General features: G+C 46.3%; 1 pseudogene; it reads left to right on the top strand.

The window, feature by feature from the left end:
* Positions 1 to 1,302: 1,302 nt before the first annotated feature.
* Positions 1,303 to 2,795, top strand: LOC147596805 (uncharacterized; annotated as a pseudogene).
* The last annotated feature ends 13,833 nt before the right edge of the window (positions 2,796 to 16,628 follow it).

Here is a 16,628-nt window from a genome sequence, read left to right as displayed (position 1 = left end):
CAAAAATCGGGAGTTGGTCTAGGCCTTGGGGTCAACCCTTGAGGTTTAGGCGCCTTGCAATTATGGCAAATGGATGTTACTCATATTGCAGAATTCGGACGTCAGAAGTATGTCCATGTTAGCATTGACACTTACTCGCATGCGATATGGGCCACTGCTCAAAGAGGGGAAGCAGCCAAACATGTTCTGAAGCATATGCATGCTGCCATTGCCACACTAGGAGCTCCTCAAGAAATCAAAACTGACAATGGCCCTGCATATGTTTCGCAAACGTTTGTACGCTTTTGTCAGCTGTGGGGTATTCGCAGAGTAACAGGTATTCCTCACTCCCCTACAGGCCAAGCCATTGTAGAGCGTGCACATGCCACCTTAAAATCGCTTTTGCAAAAACAAAAAGGGGGAGAGCTGGCACCCTCTGAAAGGCTTGCAAAAGCACTTTATGTGCTAAATTATTTGATATCAACAGGAGACCGCGAATCTCCTCCAATTGTAATTCATCATATGTCATTGCAATCTGGACTGCAGAAAAGTGATTCGGTGAAGGTGCAGTACCGGGATTTAAGAACTGGGGAATGGAGAGGTCTGGCAGAAGTGAAAATGACCGGTCGAGGTTATGTTTGTGTTTTGACAGACGAAGGACCACGATGGGTTCCAAGTCGATGGGTGAAACCATGGAAGGAAGACCTGGGACAGCAGGATGCATCATCATCGTCCTCTTGATGCTGGTAACTGGGTGTGTTGGTGAGACTGTGGATTTACATTGTATTGACCCCAGACCAAACATGTGGCTGACATTTGCCAACATTACAAACCACTCATCGTTTTGTGTGTCAATGGCTACTCCTGCTGATCCTTTTCGTACGTGTCTGATTGGTACTCCCTATTGGAATCCGGATGACTGGAAAAGATGGGTCAATAATCACACTGTTTTGAATGAGACGGTGGTGAATCAAACATGCCACACAAAGATGGAGTGCGCCAGCCTCCGCCCTGGACAGAAACCGGTGTGTTCTCTGGGAATAGCAATCAAGTTGGAATAGCTGCAGCATTGGTGATTAGGCATTTAAATCGTAATTTGCCTTGGGATCCACAAGAGTTATATCTAATGGGATCCTTAAATGGTTCAGGGTCTTGTTTTATACTGTTTTCCTTTTGACAGGAAAGGGGGTGAATACAGTATGGAACAGGAACCAATGGACTGATGTGACCAGTAAAACAACTGACGCCCAGGGAAAACCTGTGTATACTTATCAAAGCAGCTCAGGAGATTATTGTAAAGGAGCAGAAATCAAAGGGTCAAAGATGCCTCTTTGGGTGAATGACACGGCCAAGGCCATACCCCCGGGATACTTCTTAATTTGTGGGGATCGGGCCTGGTCGGGAGTGCCAAAAGGGGCTATAGGAGGACCATGTTATTTTGGAAAATTGATAATGTTTGCTCCATCTATGAAAGTATTGTGAAATCGTACTCGAGCAAGGAGATCACTAAAAGTATTAGCTCCCAACTGTGACAGCAATTTAACCCTATTGGGTACAGCTGAGCGGATAGCATTATCTATATTTGTTCCTTGGGCGGCATCCGCAAAAGCTTTAGCTAGCTTAAATAGATTAGCTTGTTGGGCACAAAAGCAAATGAATTTAACCTCTAGCATGTTATCAGGATTATTAGAAGACATGGATAGTATGCGTCATGCTATTTTGCAGAATCGGGCAGCCATTGATTTTTTGTTATTAGCGCATGGACATGGATGTGAAGATTTTGAAGGTATGTGTTGCATGAACATTTCTGATCACTCTAAATCAATACACTATCAGTTGGCAGAGTTACGCCGGAACATGCATGCAATACAAGTGGAAAATGGACTAACGAACTGGCTGAAATCTTTGGGGGTCACAGGTTGGCTAAAAGATTTGATAGTACATGGGCTGGTATTATTAATGGCTTTGCTGTTGACACTAAGGATATTGGGGTGTATTTTAAAATACTTTGTGAAAGCTATGAAACATATGATGACTGGGGTCTGGATTGTTCAAAAACAAAAAGAGGGATTTGTTGGATACCTGGAGATCCAGGGGCATTTAGTGAACAATCCAGACCGAATGGAATTGTTATGGTTTTGAGTAGCAGGCTTCAAGGACATCGATGAGGCTGCTTGTGAGAAAGTACTGAAGCTGCTTGTGAGAAAGTACTGAAGCCACCTGTGAGAAAGTACTGAAGCCACCTGTGAGAAAATAATGAGGCCGCCTGTGAGAAAGTAATGAAGCTCCCTGTGAGAAAGTAAACAAAGCAACCTTGAGAAGAAGGAAAACAGCTGGCATACGTGACTGGGGGCTGAACGTGACACAGGGTGCAGGTGGAGAGAGCCGTGCGCGTGAACAAAGAGACTTAACGAATCATATTTTAGCTAGGAGCGCGTGCATGATATAGTTAGCCAATTAGTAGAGAGCTTGCACATGATATGGAATTAGAAGGGCTATATTAACCGGGATGTATCAACAATAAATCGGCATTTGCTTGATCATATTGGTCATGTGCAGTGTCCGTGACTTCCGCGTCAGCACCATCCCCCCCCAACAACGACACTCTCCAGACATACTCTGTTTCCGATTCCTTTGGAGTCCTTGCAAAATCCTTCCTTAATTTTGCCAACTCAGTTGCTGTAAACGGAACCTCTTTAGTAACAACTTGGGGATGGTTATCCGTTTCTCCCTCATACACATATTCAGTTTTAACTAGGGGATACATGTGAGGGGGGTTCTCTACAATTTCTTTTGCCTTTTGCAGGCCCCCCTGAGGGTAGATTTGCCTGATCCCCTTATCTTCTAACTTTAACTCCACCTCTCCACAGGACTCATTTTCTCTCCGCAATTCTGCCTTCAATGTTTGTTTTAGTAAAACATTCCGGTGTTTCTCCTCCTCCAACAACTGCTTGGTCTCTTTTAATTGTTCTTGTAAGGATTCAACTGCCAGTTTCAAAGAGTCTATCACGGCATGATCTTGATTGTAAATGGAAGAGAAAGGAGAGAAAGGAAAGAGGGAAAAGAGTTTCGGTTGTAATAGCTACCACCACGGAGCTGCGGCACCCTGACAGTTAAGTTCGCTCGATGGGGGGACGATCCGTCCGGTGTTGGTCGTCTTGATGTCGGTTCCGTGGATGTGTATTCCGGCGAATGAGTATTCCATTGAATGAATGAAGTGAAGAGGAGAAGTGTAGAAGTGTAGAAATGTCCTCCGTTGAAAAATGTTCCCCTTTTTATGTTGGTTGTTTTCATTGTATTCAAGAGCTGGTTTTCCTAGCCGCACTGCTCACCTGGCGGTGATATGCATGCCCGTTACCAGGTGATATGTATCTCCGGGCGCATGGTGGGGGTGGGGGGGGGCGGGGAAGGGGAAGGTAGGGCTAGATTTCTTGGAACCAGCTCTGCATTCAGGTTTGCAAGACAAAAGAAGTTGCCTTGCAAGATAACAGGAAGCCATCGGGTGGTGGTTTGCTGTTTCAACAATGTTGAGACAAACTTTTGACACAGTCTTACACACATTCTCTGGTAAATCGGAATTCTCAATCGCCTTCTGTAGCCTTTCCAAGAAGGAGGTATAAGACTCCCCTACGCCCTGCCTCACCTGAGTGTACGGCTGCCTTTTGCCCTCATATTTACCCATTTTTGTGAACGCCAACCGCGCCACCTGCGCGGCGGCGTGGATATCCCTGCCCTGCATATTAGCCTGTGCAGCCGGATCAGCGAAGTTACCTGACCCTAGTGACGTGCGGAAAACAGACTCCACAATCTGTAAGATTGTAAAGTAGGTATGTTTATTCAGCGCTGGGCAGCACGGGGGGTAGTCCTGCCAAAACCGTGCGCGCCTGACGCGGCACCTCACTTTGAATTTATACAACCAGGTGTTACATATACATGAAGTTTCGTAATTCACCTATACATATGCATGATCTATCCTCGCTTCGTATTAAAATTAGACCCAAGGGGTCATTTTCATAAACTCCCCCCATCTGCGCTTGTGCAGTGCCTCCTGGTGGGGGTCGTGGGGATGAAGATGAGCTGCTCCTCTTCGTCACCGCTAGTAACCCTTTGTTTTCGCGCGGACTTGGTTATGCTTTGGTTCTTGTCCAAACCGCAGGGTCATTTCTGGCTGGTTCATACAGAAGGCCCCTCAGCTCTTATCAAGAACTGTCCTTGGGAGGGATACAAGACTTCTCGCTTTAGATATTCTACACAATGGCTAGTTAGTAAAGCATAAAGCACCATCTGTCTTAGTATGCACAGCTGCAATTGATCAATGCTTATACCTACTTAGGAGTTTTCTTTTAACCCCTTCTCTCACTAGAATCCTTTCCACACTAATCCCGTGCAGGGGGTGATTCGGATCTAAAGCTTCTAAAACCACCTTATCTGCTTCCTCCTTTAACGCAGCCTCCCACAGCACCATTTGGGGGGTTGTAAAAACCGCTCTAGCCAGCTGCCTACAATCAAAAGGAAGTGGGTTTGCTGCCCAGATCACATCCAAGATCGCTCGAGCCGCCACCCCATTAACACCTTCCTCTTTCACCGCCTTCTGCCATTCCCTGAATAACTTGTAATCCAACGGGCTCCACTGCCGACCCTGCTGCCCCTGTGTCACTGGGCACACCATTATACCCCCATCTCCATCTGATGGCCCTAGAGATACCCCTTCCAATACGCAATTCTTAGCAATCAATGTCCAATCCGTTAATCCACGACCTGTTTTCTGTTCAGCCGCTGCCCCCGCTTTCCACACCGACCCCTCTACTTTACTCAGTGTTTTTTGTCTGTCCGCCCGCCAACCGCTGGAACCTGCGGATTAAAGCGTCCACTACTCCTGCTTCGCTGCCCCCTCCCCTGTCCGCAACCCATGAATCCTCAGGGAGAGGTGGCAAGCCGGTATCGCCCCTCCGGGAATCCACAAGCGGTGGAGCCGACAGGGTAGAAGGAGAGACAGAGGGCACCCCCACATCCTCGCATCTGGGGGGTCGCCCCCTCGGCCCAGGCCCCCCCGGCAAGCAAGGCGCAACACACGGGGAAGCACACCCAAACTCCATCGCCCCTTTATCACTGTCAGAGGCTGTATCCTGGATGGATGCCATCCTAACAGCAGGCAGGCACGACCACCCCACAGCCACAACTCAAACCTATCCGGACCACGACTGCCCCTACGACCAAAACTCGTCCAGACCACGACCGCCCCGCGGCCACACGTTACCTTCTGACACGTTGGGGGTCACCGGTTGTCGCCGCACGACAACTTACAGACCCTTCCTCTATCGGGATCCTATCCCGGGGAGACACGTCGGGGTCACCACTTGCCATCTCTTGCCAGCAAACCAACCCACAACGCACCGGAGCCCCGCTCCGGGGAAAGCAGAGCACCACACGGACACCGCCAAGCCAAGCCCTCTCTTTAATGCTGCGCAATACAGGGTTAAATACCTGTACACCCGCTATGCACGCGAACGCACCCACCCCCTGCACTCATGGACTTATCCGTGCCCACCACGTACGTGGACGCACCTGCCCCCTGCACTCATGGACTTATCCGCGCCTAGCGCGCGAATCACCGCGGACCACCCCTCCTGCATACATGCAGCCCTGCTAACGTTACCCCACAATATGGTTCCTGGAATCCCAAAACGTGGTATTGTCTCTTGTACCAGTACTTTAGTTACCTCCCGAGCCTTAGCTGTTCTGGTTGGAAATGCTTCTGGCCAACCTGAAAAGGTATCAGTTAACACCAGCAAATATCGATACCCCCCTTTTCTTGGAAGTTCTGTAAAATCAACCTGCCATTGTTGTCCAGGCCCATTGCCTTTTCCAATTTGGCCCATTTCTGGTTTGGGGGTATTTTTAGGATTAGTTTGGAGGATCACACTGTTGAGTCACCTGTCTCACCGTGGTATATAAATTTCTAGCCACAATTTCTCTTATTAAGTGTTTATACAGAGCCTCCGTTCCCCAATGCCTTTTTCTATGTTCCTCCTGTATCAAGTGCCACAGTAAACAAGAGGGAATAATTAGTCTTCCCTGTGGGGTATAAGCCCACCCCTCTTCATTATATGACCCTTCTAAGTCTGTAATAAGTTTCTGATCTTCCTTGGTATATTCTGGCTTACCTTCTAGGGAGATTTGCCTATCAGGAATTAGAGCCCCTTCTATTTTCACCTTCGTTTTGGCCACTTGTTTTGCCTCTCTGTCCGCCAGCTCATTCCCTTTTTCCAAATCTGAGCTCACTTTCTGGTGTGCCTTAATATGCATAATTGCCACTTTCTCAGGGAGCTGGACAGCTTCTAGTAGCTTCAGAATTTCTTCTGCATGTTTGATATTTTTCCCCTGGGAGTTCAATAGTCCTCTTTCTTTCCAAATTGCTCCATGTGCGTGTACAACTCCAAAGGCATATTTTGAGTCCGTATAAATGTTCACAACTTTGCCCTGGGCCAACTCCAGGGCTCGGGTTAGGGCAATTATTTCTGCCTTCTGTGTGGAGGTGTTCATGGGCAAAGGTCCTGATTCTGTTACCTCTTGACTGGCGGTGATGGCATATCCCAAATGTCGATTGCCATTTAAGACATAACTGCTTCCCGTCTGTGAACCAGTTTTCCCCGTTTTCCATGGGGCTATCCTTCAGGTCTGGGCGACTTGCATATGTTGCTTCAATGGTTTCCAAACAGTCATGATGCACCAGTTCTCCTGTGTTCCCACTAAGAAAAGAAGCTGGGTTGACAATGTTAGTGACCACAATTTCGACATCATCCTGTTCTACTAATACAGCTTTAGGGGATATTGTTTAATTCTTACCGGTCGTTGGCCTTCCTTAATCTTAACTTCAACAGGTGGAGCACTTTTTTCTCTTCCAGGTACGTCGGTAGCCCATACTCCTGGATACACCTCGTTCAGGATTTCCTCATTAATTTTCCTTCTGAGGGGAGACTGGTTAAGGTTAGACTCAATATCTGAACATATTGCTGATCTTTTACCTCCAGAGTAATTTCTCCTTTTTCAAATGTAATTTTTGCTCCCAATTGTTCCAACAAATCTCTTCCCAAAAGTGCTTTTGGGGAGTTGGGCATATATAAAAACTTGTGGATGCCCCATTGTTTTCCCAATTTGTATTCTAGAGGCTTACAAAAATATGCCTTTTCACTTTGGCCAGTCGCCCCTTTTACCATAACATAATCATTCCCTAGGGGCATCAAAGCTTGATTCAAAACAGAGTATGTTGTCCCTGTATCTACTAAGAATTCTACTTTTTCTTGTTTTTCCCCTAGCTTAATTATAACCAGTGGATCCACTAGGGTAGATTCCCCAGGTTCCCGTCAATCTTCCTCCATGTGGGCTATTGTTCTTCCTGTTTGAGCCCTTTGGCCCCCTTTCTTATTCTTTGGCCTTTTTCCTTATTCCTTGGGCATTCCTTGTTCCAGTGACCGAACTTCTTACAGAAAGCACACTGATTTTTACCCACCCGGGGCAGGGCCCGTTTAGTCCCTCTTTCCCCTTCTTCCCGGATAACGGCTATCAGCTTCTTTTACCCTCGCCTGTATTCTTCCTCTCTGTTACTAAACACTCTCCGTGCTTCATCCAGCAGCACTTCTAAATTCCTGCCTTCTGTAGGGCGTAACTTCTGAAGTTTGCGCCTTATATCCCCTGTGGATTTGTTACATGACATAAACGTTGAAAATTAAATATCAATATGAGGTGATTCTTGCTAACTGTAGAACTGTAGTCACATAGGTTAAATCTTCATAAAATTTGTTTGTTCCTAAAGGGAGCGGGACCCTAGAGATATTATAATATGCATTTGTTAGAAGCTAGCCTAGCATATCTTTAATACAATGGTAAGTCCTAAACACCCCAAACACCACCTGCAGAAATAGGCCCTGAGCCATCACTTTGGAGCCAGGAAAATCAAGGAGCATCGCGACCTGTTCTCAAGACCATCTACGGAGATTTCAAGGAGGAGTTTGACCAGCAAATTCGAGGAGGGGGCGTTTTGACGATCACCAAGACCACCAAAAGACCCTCGACTCAAAAGACTGAGCATGTGCGAGTGGGTGGGGAAATGATGTAATGGTTTCTCAGAAAATTTATGTTTATGCATATTATTTCTTGGAATTTAATGAATATGTATAATTAATGTGTATTTAACCCGTGCTGTTGATCAAATGGGTGCGCACGCTAGGTGGAGCGATCCCCCGTGTGCCCAGCGCTGCAATAAAGAAGTGCCTGCTTCTTAACTTCTCATTGCTGTTAAGGAGTTTTATTCCGGATTTCGGTAACAGATTGACCCAAAAATAGGGAGACTAGTTGTTGTATTCCTACCTCTGATCCAGGATCCAGCGGTGTGCTGTGGTGCATCACGTCCCTCAGTCAATCCAGGAATTTGGATGGGGACTTGGAAGGACTTTGCTTAACTGCATATAAAGCTGACCAATTTATAGTTTTGGGGATTGCCCTCTCCATTCCCTTTGAAATCCATTCCTGATACTCCTGCATCCCACTTTGGGTCTCGGAGGGGGAAATGTTCCTTAATGTACCCTCCTGTGACTTTATAATAGTCTTCGGCCAGATTCCCTGCTGTCCTTAAAACTAGCTGCTTCTCTGTCTCAGTCAGATATTCCAATAATAATTGTATATCATTTCAATCAGGATTATGTTGCTTTATAATAAATTGGAAATGTTTAGTTACACTTACCGGGTCACTTCTATAATCTTTTGCAATCTTTTCCATTCCCCTAGGTCAGCAGTAGAAAAGGGTACTTTGATTAACATCGTCCCACCATCCGGCCCCACCGCCTCCCGGAGAGGTGCTTGCAAAACTGTTGGAGCGGATTTCTTCCTAGTACGGGAAGATATGGGGCTGTCCGGGGGAGTTCTGTCCGAGTCTGCATCCCGTTCCTGTGGTCGAGGGGGAGGCTTAAACAAATCTGTTAAATCTTGTTCTGATGCCTGGTGAATTTTATCTGTCTTAGTACATCTTTGTCCAATGCTACATGCCGAACAACACCACCTCAGTTTACCTCTAAGCTACTTGTTTTCTCGCTCAAGTGCGAGTACCATAGGGTCCTGTGGGGGTACCGTTCCACAGTCCCTTTGCCACTCTGGATGGTTTCGGAGGGTGAAAAACATATCTGCATACGAAACCTCATTCCATTTCCCCTCTCTCCTTAAAAACAGCATTAGTTGTAAAAGGGTGTTATAATCTATTGACCCATTGAGCGGCCACTTAGCCTCAACTTCTAGCTTATGCAACGGCCACCACTGATTGCCATATTTGATAAGGGTCTTTTTACTTTCCGTACTTCCAGTCCCAACAATATCTTTCCAGTGGGCAAGTACACACCCCAGAGGACTCTTCTTTAATATTCCTCCGTGGTTGTTTCCCATTTTACAGTCTCTCCCAATGATCCTTAATTTTGATTTGGCTGCCTCTCTTAATGAGCTTCCATGCAAATTGTCTCTTACACTTCTTTATAATCTCTCTTCGTGTCGGTATACAAAAGTACTCACAGTGTTCACACTCTCGTGGCCTTCCACACACTCATAGTGGTCACACAATCATACAAGAAACTTTGGAAAGAGGAAAGTCCCCTTGCTTTCTAGCCCACCTCAGAAGACTCTGGGCGGCTAGGGGCGGCTGGACAGACCTCATGCCACACACACAGTCACAGCTTTGCTCAGATTCCCGGGACTCACTCACGCTTTCACAACACAGGCGTTTACACCATAGAAAGTCCCACACAACATAGAATTTCCACCACACAACACAGAAGATCACACACACACAAAAATATTCAAATCGTACAATTATCGCTCCAGTTGACAACCTTCCAGCAGCTGCAAGTATCTTTCAAAATTGCAAGAGGCCCACTTACCCTTCTCCTGCTTCTCACATACCGGTCATCAGCAGGTCCGTCCTGGCTCCCGACAATGGGATGCAGTGGTTACCTCGGACTCACTCGATCTACTCCCAAGATTGCTAGCGGCCGCTCTATTGGTCAGCGAGTCCCCCTTTGGCGCCCCAAACCAACCTGAGTACCCACCCAACAGGGACTATGCTGCACGCCAGACGTCTCTGCGCGATTTACCAGCTTCCCCGGCCACGCATACGACTTACAGGCTCAAAACATACCGTTTGGTCTGCAGCTTCAGGAGGTTGTTGTCTGCTCCCGCGGTGAGCGGCTGGCAGCGGAGGCTCCTCCAAGGAAAGTGCTCGGGGCGCGCCTAGGAGCGTCTGCTCCGCAGTCGATCCCACAGCCAAGCAGAGATCCTCCTGCCTGGCTCGCCAAACTGACGTGCAGAAAACGGACTCCACAATCTATAAGATTGTAAAGTAGGTATGTTTATTCAGTGCTGGGCAGCACGGGGAATCGTTCCTCCAAACGTGTGCAATGTGTTAAGCAACAGGTGCAGTATTTATGCATCATAGACAAGCATATTCATAGAATTCCCGCGGACTTGGTTATATATTAATTAGGTTTCCGAGAAATCATTATCATAAGTTTCCTCCCATGACAGGTTATTCCCCAGTCTCTGCGTCCATCTCGTGTCTGTGCTCAGGAGTCACAGTCTCTCTCTAGTGGTCGTTCTCTCCTCCTTATCACTATGTCCAGCTGCATGGATTCAGACCTTTGTCCTGCTTTGTTCTTGCTGCCAGGGTGGTTTCTTGCTGACTTATCTTTGCTGGTTCCCAATTTCCTTGGTTATTCCACCCTATCAGTTGGTTCTAAACTTCTTAAGTTCCCTTATCTTGGTCTCAGCCAGTGTGTCTGTACCCCCTCAGGATGTTCCCATCTAACTTATCTTTGCTCTTGCTAGAGCATCCTGAAAGTATCTCGTTATGTTAAGTTTATGACTCTACTGTTCTTTCTCTCAAGGTTAGTAAATCATTGATCACTATTTATCAGCTTGATTCCTTAGTATTAATCCATTCTTTCAGATGAAGCCTAGGTCGAGGACTTCAGGTAAGAGAAATGCCCAGGAAACTTCTTTTTAAAGCATGTTCTCGAGCTGCCTATGTAAAATTGGCTCCCGCACAACCAACTTGCGATGAAAGCTAGAACTCTGTGGTTGTATTGGCTTTTTTATTTAATATACTTTCTTACTTTCTTCCCAAATTAATGTTTAACCAGAAAAGTCAAGATGCACTACATAAAATTAAAACATAATTGAAAAATAATTTTTCCTCCTTATATATACATATATTGCTTGCTGCCAAATGTGCAATACATAGCTGCAGTTTGTATTAAATCAGTTTCATCTTTGAAAGTGTTTTGTTGTAACTGTCTGCATACAAATCAAATGGCTAGACTAAAAACTCCCTCACCATAGTATTTATTAACATATAAAACAGTTGGCCTATACTTGTGAGTTTAAAATCTGCCCTTACAGCACAGTTCTAATAGATCTTGCAGGGAAGCCTGAACTCTTCCTTGGAGGATTGTTGTCAGATAAGGGCTTTTGTTAAACTAATTTAAGATAGACAATGTTAATTGCCATCGTCTTCCTGCTAGGGTAGCCAGGAAAAACACTGCATGTGTGATGGGTCAAACAGGAAAAGCTGCCAAATGCTCGCACTTGCCTGTTAAGTATCCAGGTACTAGCTGATCCTTATCTAACATGTTTCCTCCCACCTTAATTTGTTTTGGGTCCTGTTGCTAGCTGCTGAAGTGGGAAATCAGCACTTGCTCCAAGTTGCGACAAGCATGAAGGCTTTTCAATTATGTTAAGGCTAACTTGATTTAAAAAGAATGAATTGATAGAGTTGGCTCCAAGTTAATGTAATCCTCATCCTCGTGTGAAAATGTAAACTAACCTTGAGAGAAAGAACAGCAGAGTCGTAAAATCTAACATAACAAAGTACTTCCAGCAGACGCTAGCTGAAACCAAGATAAAGGGCAGAGCGATGAGCCAAGGCAAGACCCTATATGGAAGAGAGACTCAAAGTTCAAGTTCAACTAGCGAACACAGTAAGGAAGAGTATTTACTTCATCCCTCGGCCACTAGAGCATTCGCAAAAACCACCAGAAAGAACCTCTACGCATGTGAAGATGAACATTTGCATATATTAATGAGTTCCAGGAAATCTTATGTTTATGTAAATTAGTTCTCGGAATTCTGTTGAATATGTATGATTTTGCAACATATATTCTCTGTGATTTTGCCTGTTCGTTGGAGCACTCATGGTGGAGTGATCCCCAGCACTGCTAATAAAGAATACCTGCTTAACAGTCATATTGGATTCTGGCTGTTGAGTGAACTTTGTTTCAGTTGGCGACCCAGATGGGACCCTCTCTGCTTGGCTGCAGGACCCGTTGAGACAAGGACTCCCTTGGGCGCCCCCGGGAATTTTCCTGGAGGGACTCCTCACCTCAATTGGATCACTGTGGGAACAGACAAGGACCATCTGAATAAAGGTATTCTTTAAATCATTTTGGGAGCCTGGCCATTTGGAAGCTGTTCATAAATCGTGAGACGAGATCTTATGTAGAACAGCGTATACCGGGTTGCTAGCACCTCACTGGTATACATTTGGGTACATTTCTGAAAGAAGGGGTTAAAGAAATTCTAATAGATATGGCATTGATTAGTTGCAGCTGTGCATACTAAGACAAATGGTGCTATCTGTTGTGTAAATTATCTGAGGTGGGAGGTCTTGCATTCCTCACAAGGACAGTTCCTGATAAGAACTAGGGGGCCCCCCACCTCCAAGAACCAGCTAAAACCGACCCTACGGCTTGGATAAGAGCCAAAACATAACTGCACCTGCACGAAAACAAAAGGTTACTAGCGGCGACGAAGAGGAGCCACCTATCTTCATCCCCATGACCCCCGACGACCACCACCAAGAGGCATTGCGCAAGCGCGGATAGGAGGAGTTTATGGAAATGACCCCTTGGGAGTAATTTCAATACGAAGTGGGGATAGCTCATGCATATGTATAGGCGTGTTTTGAAATTTCATGTGTATGTAACACTGGGTTGTATAAATTCAAAGTGAGTTGCCGCATCAGGCGCACACGGTTTTGGCGGGACTATCCCCCCCCGCCCCACCGTGCTGCCCGGCGCTGAATAAACATGCCTACTTTACAATCTTACAGATTGTGGAGCCCGTTTTCCGCACGTCAGTTTGGCGAGCCAGGCAGGAGGATCTCTGCTTGGCTGCGGAATCAACTGCGGAGCAGACGCTCCTAGGCGCGCCCCAAGCACTTTCCTCGGAGGAGCCTCCGCTGCCAGCTGCTCACTGCAGGAGCAGACAACAACCTCCTGAAGCCGTGGACCAAATGGTATGTTTAACGGAGGGGGCCTGTAAGTCGTACGCGTGGCTGGGGCAGCTGGTAAATCGCGCAGAGACGTCTGGCGTGCAGCATAGTCCCCGTTGGTTGGGTACCCAAGTTGGTTTGGGGCTCCAATTGGGGACTCACTGATCGAATGAGTCCGAGGTAACCGCTGCATCCAAGGGACCTGCTGATGACCGGTTTATGAGAAGCAAGAGGAGGGTAAGCGGGCCTCTTGTAACTTTGGTTTGGGGCTCCAATTGGGGACTTGCTGACCCATAGAGCGGCCGCTAGAGATCTTGGGAGTAGATCGAGTGAGTCTGTGTTTTGCTGGTATCGATTTTTGGTTCTTGTAATAAGGCATTTGGTGTTGGCTACTGATTTGGACTCGTTGAACCATAGTGTTTGTGTTAAGGATTTTTGTGTCTGTGATCTTCTATGCTGCGTGGTAAAAATTCTATGTTGTGTGCGGGACCTTCTATGGTGTAAATGCCTGTGTTGTGAAAGCGTGAGTGCGTCCCAGGAATCTGAGCAAAGCTGTGACTCTGTGTGTGGCGTGAGGTCTGTCCAGCTGCCCCTAGCCGCCCAGATTCTTCTGAGGTGGGCTAGAAAGCAAGGGGACTTTCCTCTTTACGAAGTTTCTTGTATGATTGTGTGACCACTATGAGTGTGTGGATGTCCATGAGAGTGTGGACACTGTGAGTACCTTTGTATGTCGGTACGAAGAGAGCTTATATAGAAGTGTGAGAGACGATTTTCTGTGTGGATTGTATTGTTTGTGTGCAAAGATTGAATTGGATCCAAAGTGTGTGTGTGTTTGTAACCGCAGTAGTAGTTTATTGTGTTTTGTCATTGTAGATTCCTTTGTTCCCTTGTGGTGGGACCCCGACGGTCCTGAATGGTGTCCTTTACACCACGATAACTCTTGTAAACCTATATTTGTTCCAAAGAGGAAGTAGTTGCCCAGTCAGACTCTGGGGAAGGGGTGGTACAGCAACTGAGTTGCTGGACACGGAGCAAAGAGAGGATCAGATAATAAACCAATAAATATGCGAGGGGGTCAGAGCGGAGGGATATTAAAGAAGAGTCCTCTGGGTTGCATACTCGCTCACTGGAAAGATATGGTTGGGACTGGAGGTACGGAAAGTAAAAAGACCCTTATCAAATATGGCAATCAGTGGTGGCCGTTGTATAAGCTAGAAGGTGAGGTTAAGTGGCCGCTCAATGGGTCAATAGATTATAACACCCTTTTACAACTAATGCTGTTTTTAAGGAGAGAGGGGAAATGGGATGAGGTTTCGTATGCAGATATGTTTTTCACCCTCCGAAACCACCCGGAGTGGCAAAGGGACTGTGGAATGGTACCCCCACAGGACCCTATGGTACTCGCACTTGAGCGAGAAAAGAACAAGGAGCTTAGAGGTAAACTGAGGTGGTGTTGTTCAGCATGTAGTATTGGACAAAGATGTACTAAGGCAAGTAAGATTCGTCAGGCGCCAGAACAAGATTTGATTGATTTGTTTAAGCCTCCCCCTCGACCACAGGAACAGGATGCAGACTCGGACAGAGCTTCGACCCCCCCGGACAGTCCCGTATCTTCCTGTACCAGGAAGAAATCCGCTCCAACAGTTTTGCAAGCACCTCTCCGGGAGGCGGTGGGGCTGGATGGTGGGACGATGTTAATTAAAGTACCCTTTTCTACTGCTGACCTAGGGGAATGGAAAAAGGTTGCAAAAATTATAGGAGTGATCCAGTAAGTGTAACTAAGCATTTCCAATTTATTGTAAGACAACAGAATCCTGATTGGAAGGACAGAGGGGAACGTTAAGGAATATTTCCTTCTACAAGATCCAAAGTGGGATGTTAATAGATCTGTAAAGACTGCAGGAGTATCAGGAGTGGTTTTCAAAGGGAATGGAGAGGGCAATCCCCAAAACTATAAATTGGTCAGCTTTATATGCTGACAAGCAAAGTTGGAGAAGGTCCAGAGGAGGGCCACGAAGATGATAAAAGGGCTGGAGCACCTCTCTTATGAGGACAGGCTGAGAGAGTTGGGGCTGTTCAGCCTGGAGAAGAGGAGGCTCCGGGGAGACCTGATAGCGGTCTTCCAGTACCTCAAGGGGGCCTACAAGAAAGATGGGGAAAGGCTGTTCAGTAGGGCCTGTTGCAATAGGACGAGGGGTAATGGTTTTAAAATAGAGGGGGGTAGATTTAGATTGGAAATTATGAAAAAAATTTTTACAATGCGAGTTATAGAACACTGGAACAGGTTGCCCAGAAAGGTGGTGGAGGCCCCATCTCTGGAAACGTTCAAGGCCAGGCTGGATGAGGCTCTGAGCAACCTGATCTAGTTGGGGATGTCCCTGCTCCTTGCAGGGGGGTTGGACTAGATGACCTTTGAAGGTCCCTTCCAACCCTAACCATTCTATGGTTCTACGATTCTATGAAAGTCCTTCCGAGTCCCCATCTGAATTCCTGGATCAACTGAGGGAGGTGATGCACCACAGCACACCGCTGGATCCTGGGTCAGAGGTAGGAGTACAGCAATTAGTCTCCCTATTTTTGGGTCTATCTACAGGGGATATAAGGCACAAACTTCAGAAATTACGCCCTGCAGAAAGCAAGAATTAAGAAGTACTGTTAGATGAAGCATGGAGAGTATTCAGTAGCAGAGAGGAAGGACATAGACAAGGGCAAAAGAAGCTGATAGCTGTTATCCAGGAAGAGGGAGGAAGAAGGATTAGATGAGACCTGCTCCGACTGGGCAAGGATCAATGTGCTTTGTGTAAAAAATTTTGGTCACTGGAAAAAGGAATGCCCAAGGAACAAGAAAGAAGGTCAGAGGGCCCAAACGGGAATAACGATAGCCCACATGGAGGAAGATTGGCAGGAACCTGGGGAATCTACCCTAGTGGATCCACTGGTTATAATTAAGCTAGGGGAAAAAAAAGAAGTAGAATTCTTAGTAGATACAGGGGCAACATACTCTGTTTTGAATCAAGCCTTGATGCCCCTGGGAAATGATTATGTCATGGTAAAAGGAGCGACTGGCCAAAGTGAAAAGGCATATTTTTGTAAGCCTCTAGAATACAAATTGGGAAAACAATGGGGCATTCATAAATTCTTATATATGCCCAACTCCCCGAAAGCACTTTTGGGAAGAGATCTATTGGAACAATTGGGAGCAAAGATTATATTTGAAAAAGGAGAAATTACTCTGGAGGTAAAGGATCAGCAATATATTCAGATATTGAGTCTAACCTTAACTAGTTTCCCCTCAGAAGGAAAAATTAATGAGGAAATCCTAAACCAAGTGTATCCAGGAGTA

The sequence above is a fragment of the Chlamydotis macqueenii genome, chromosome W (genome assembly GCF_036417535.1).
Source record: "Chlamydotis macqueenii isolate bChlMac1 chromosome W, bChlMac1.mat, whole genome shotgun sequence".
Classification (NCBI taxonomy): domain Eukaryota; kingdom Metazoa; phylum Chordata; class Aves; order Otidiformes; family Otididae; genus Chlamydotis; species Chlamydotis macqueenii.
Note: the sequence above shows the minus strand (reverse complement) of the source record. Positions and strands in the feature narration are given on the sequence as shown.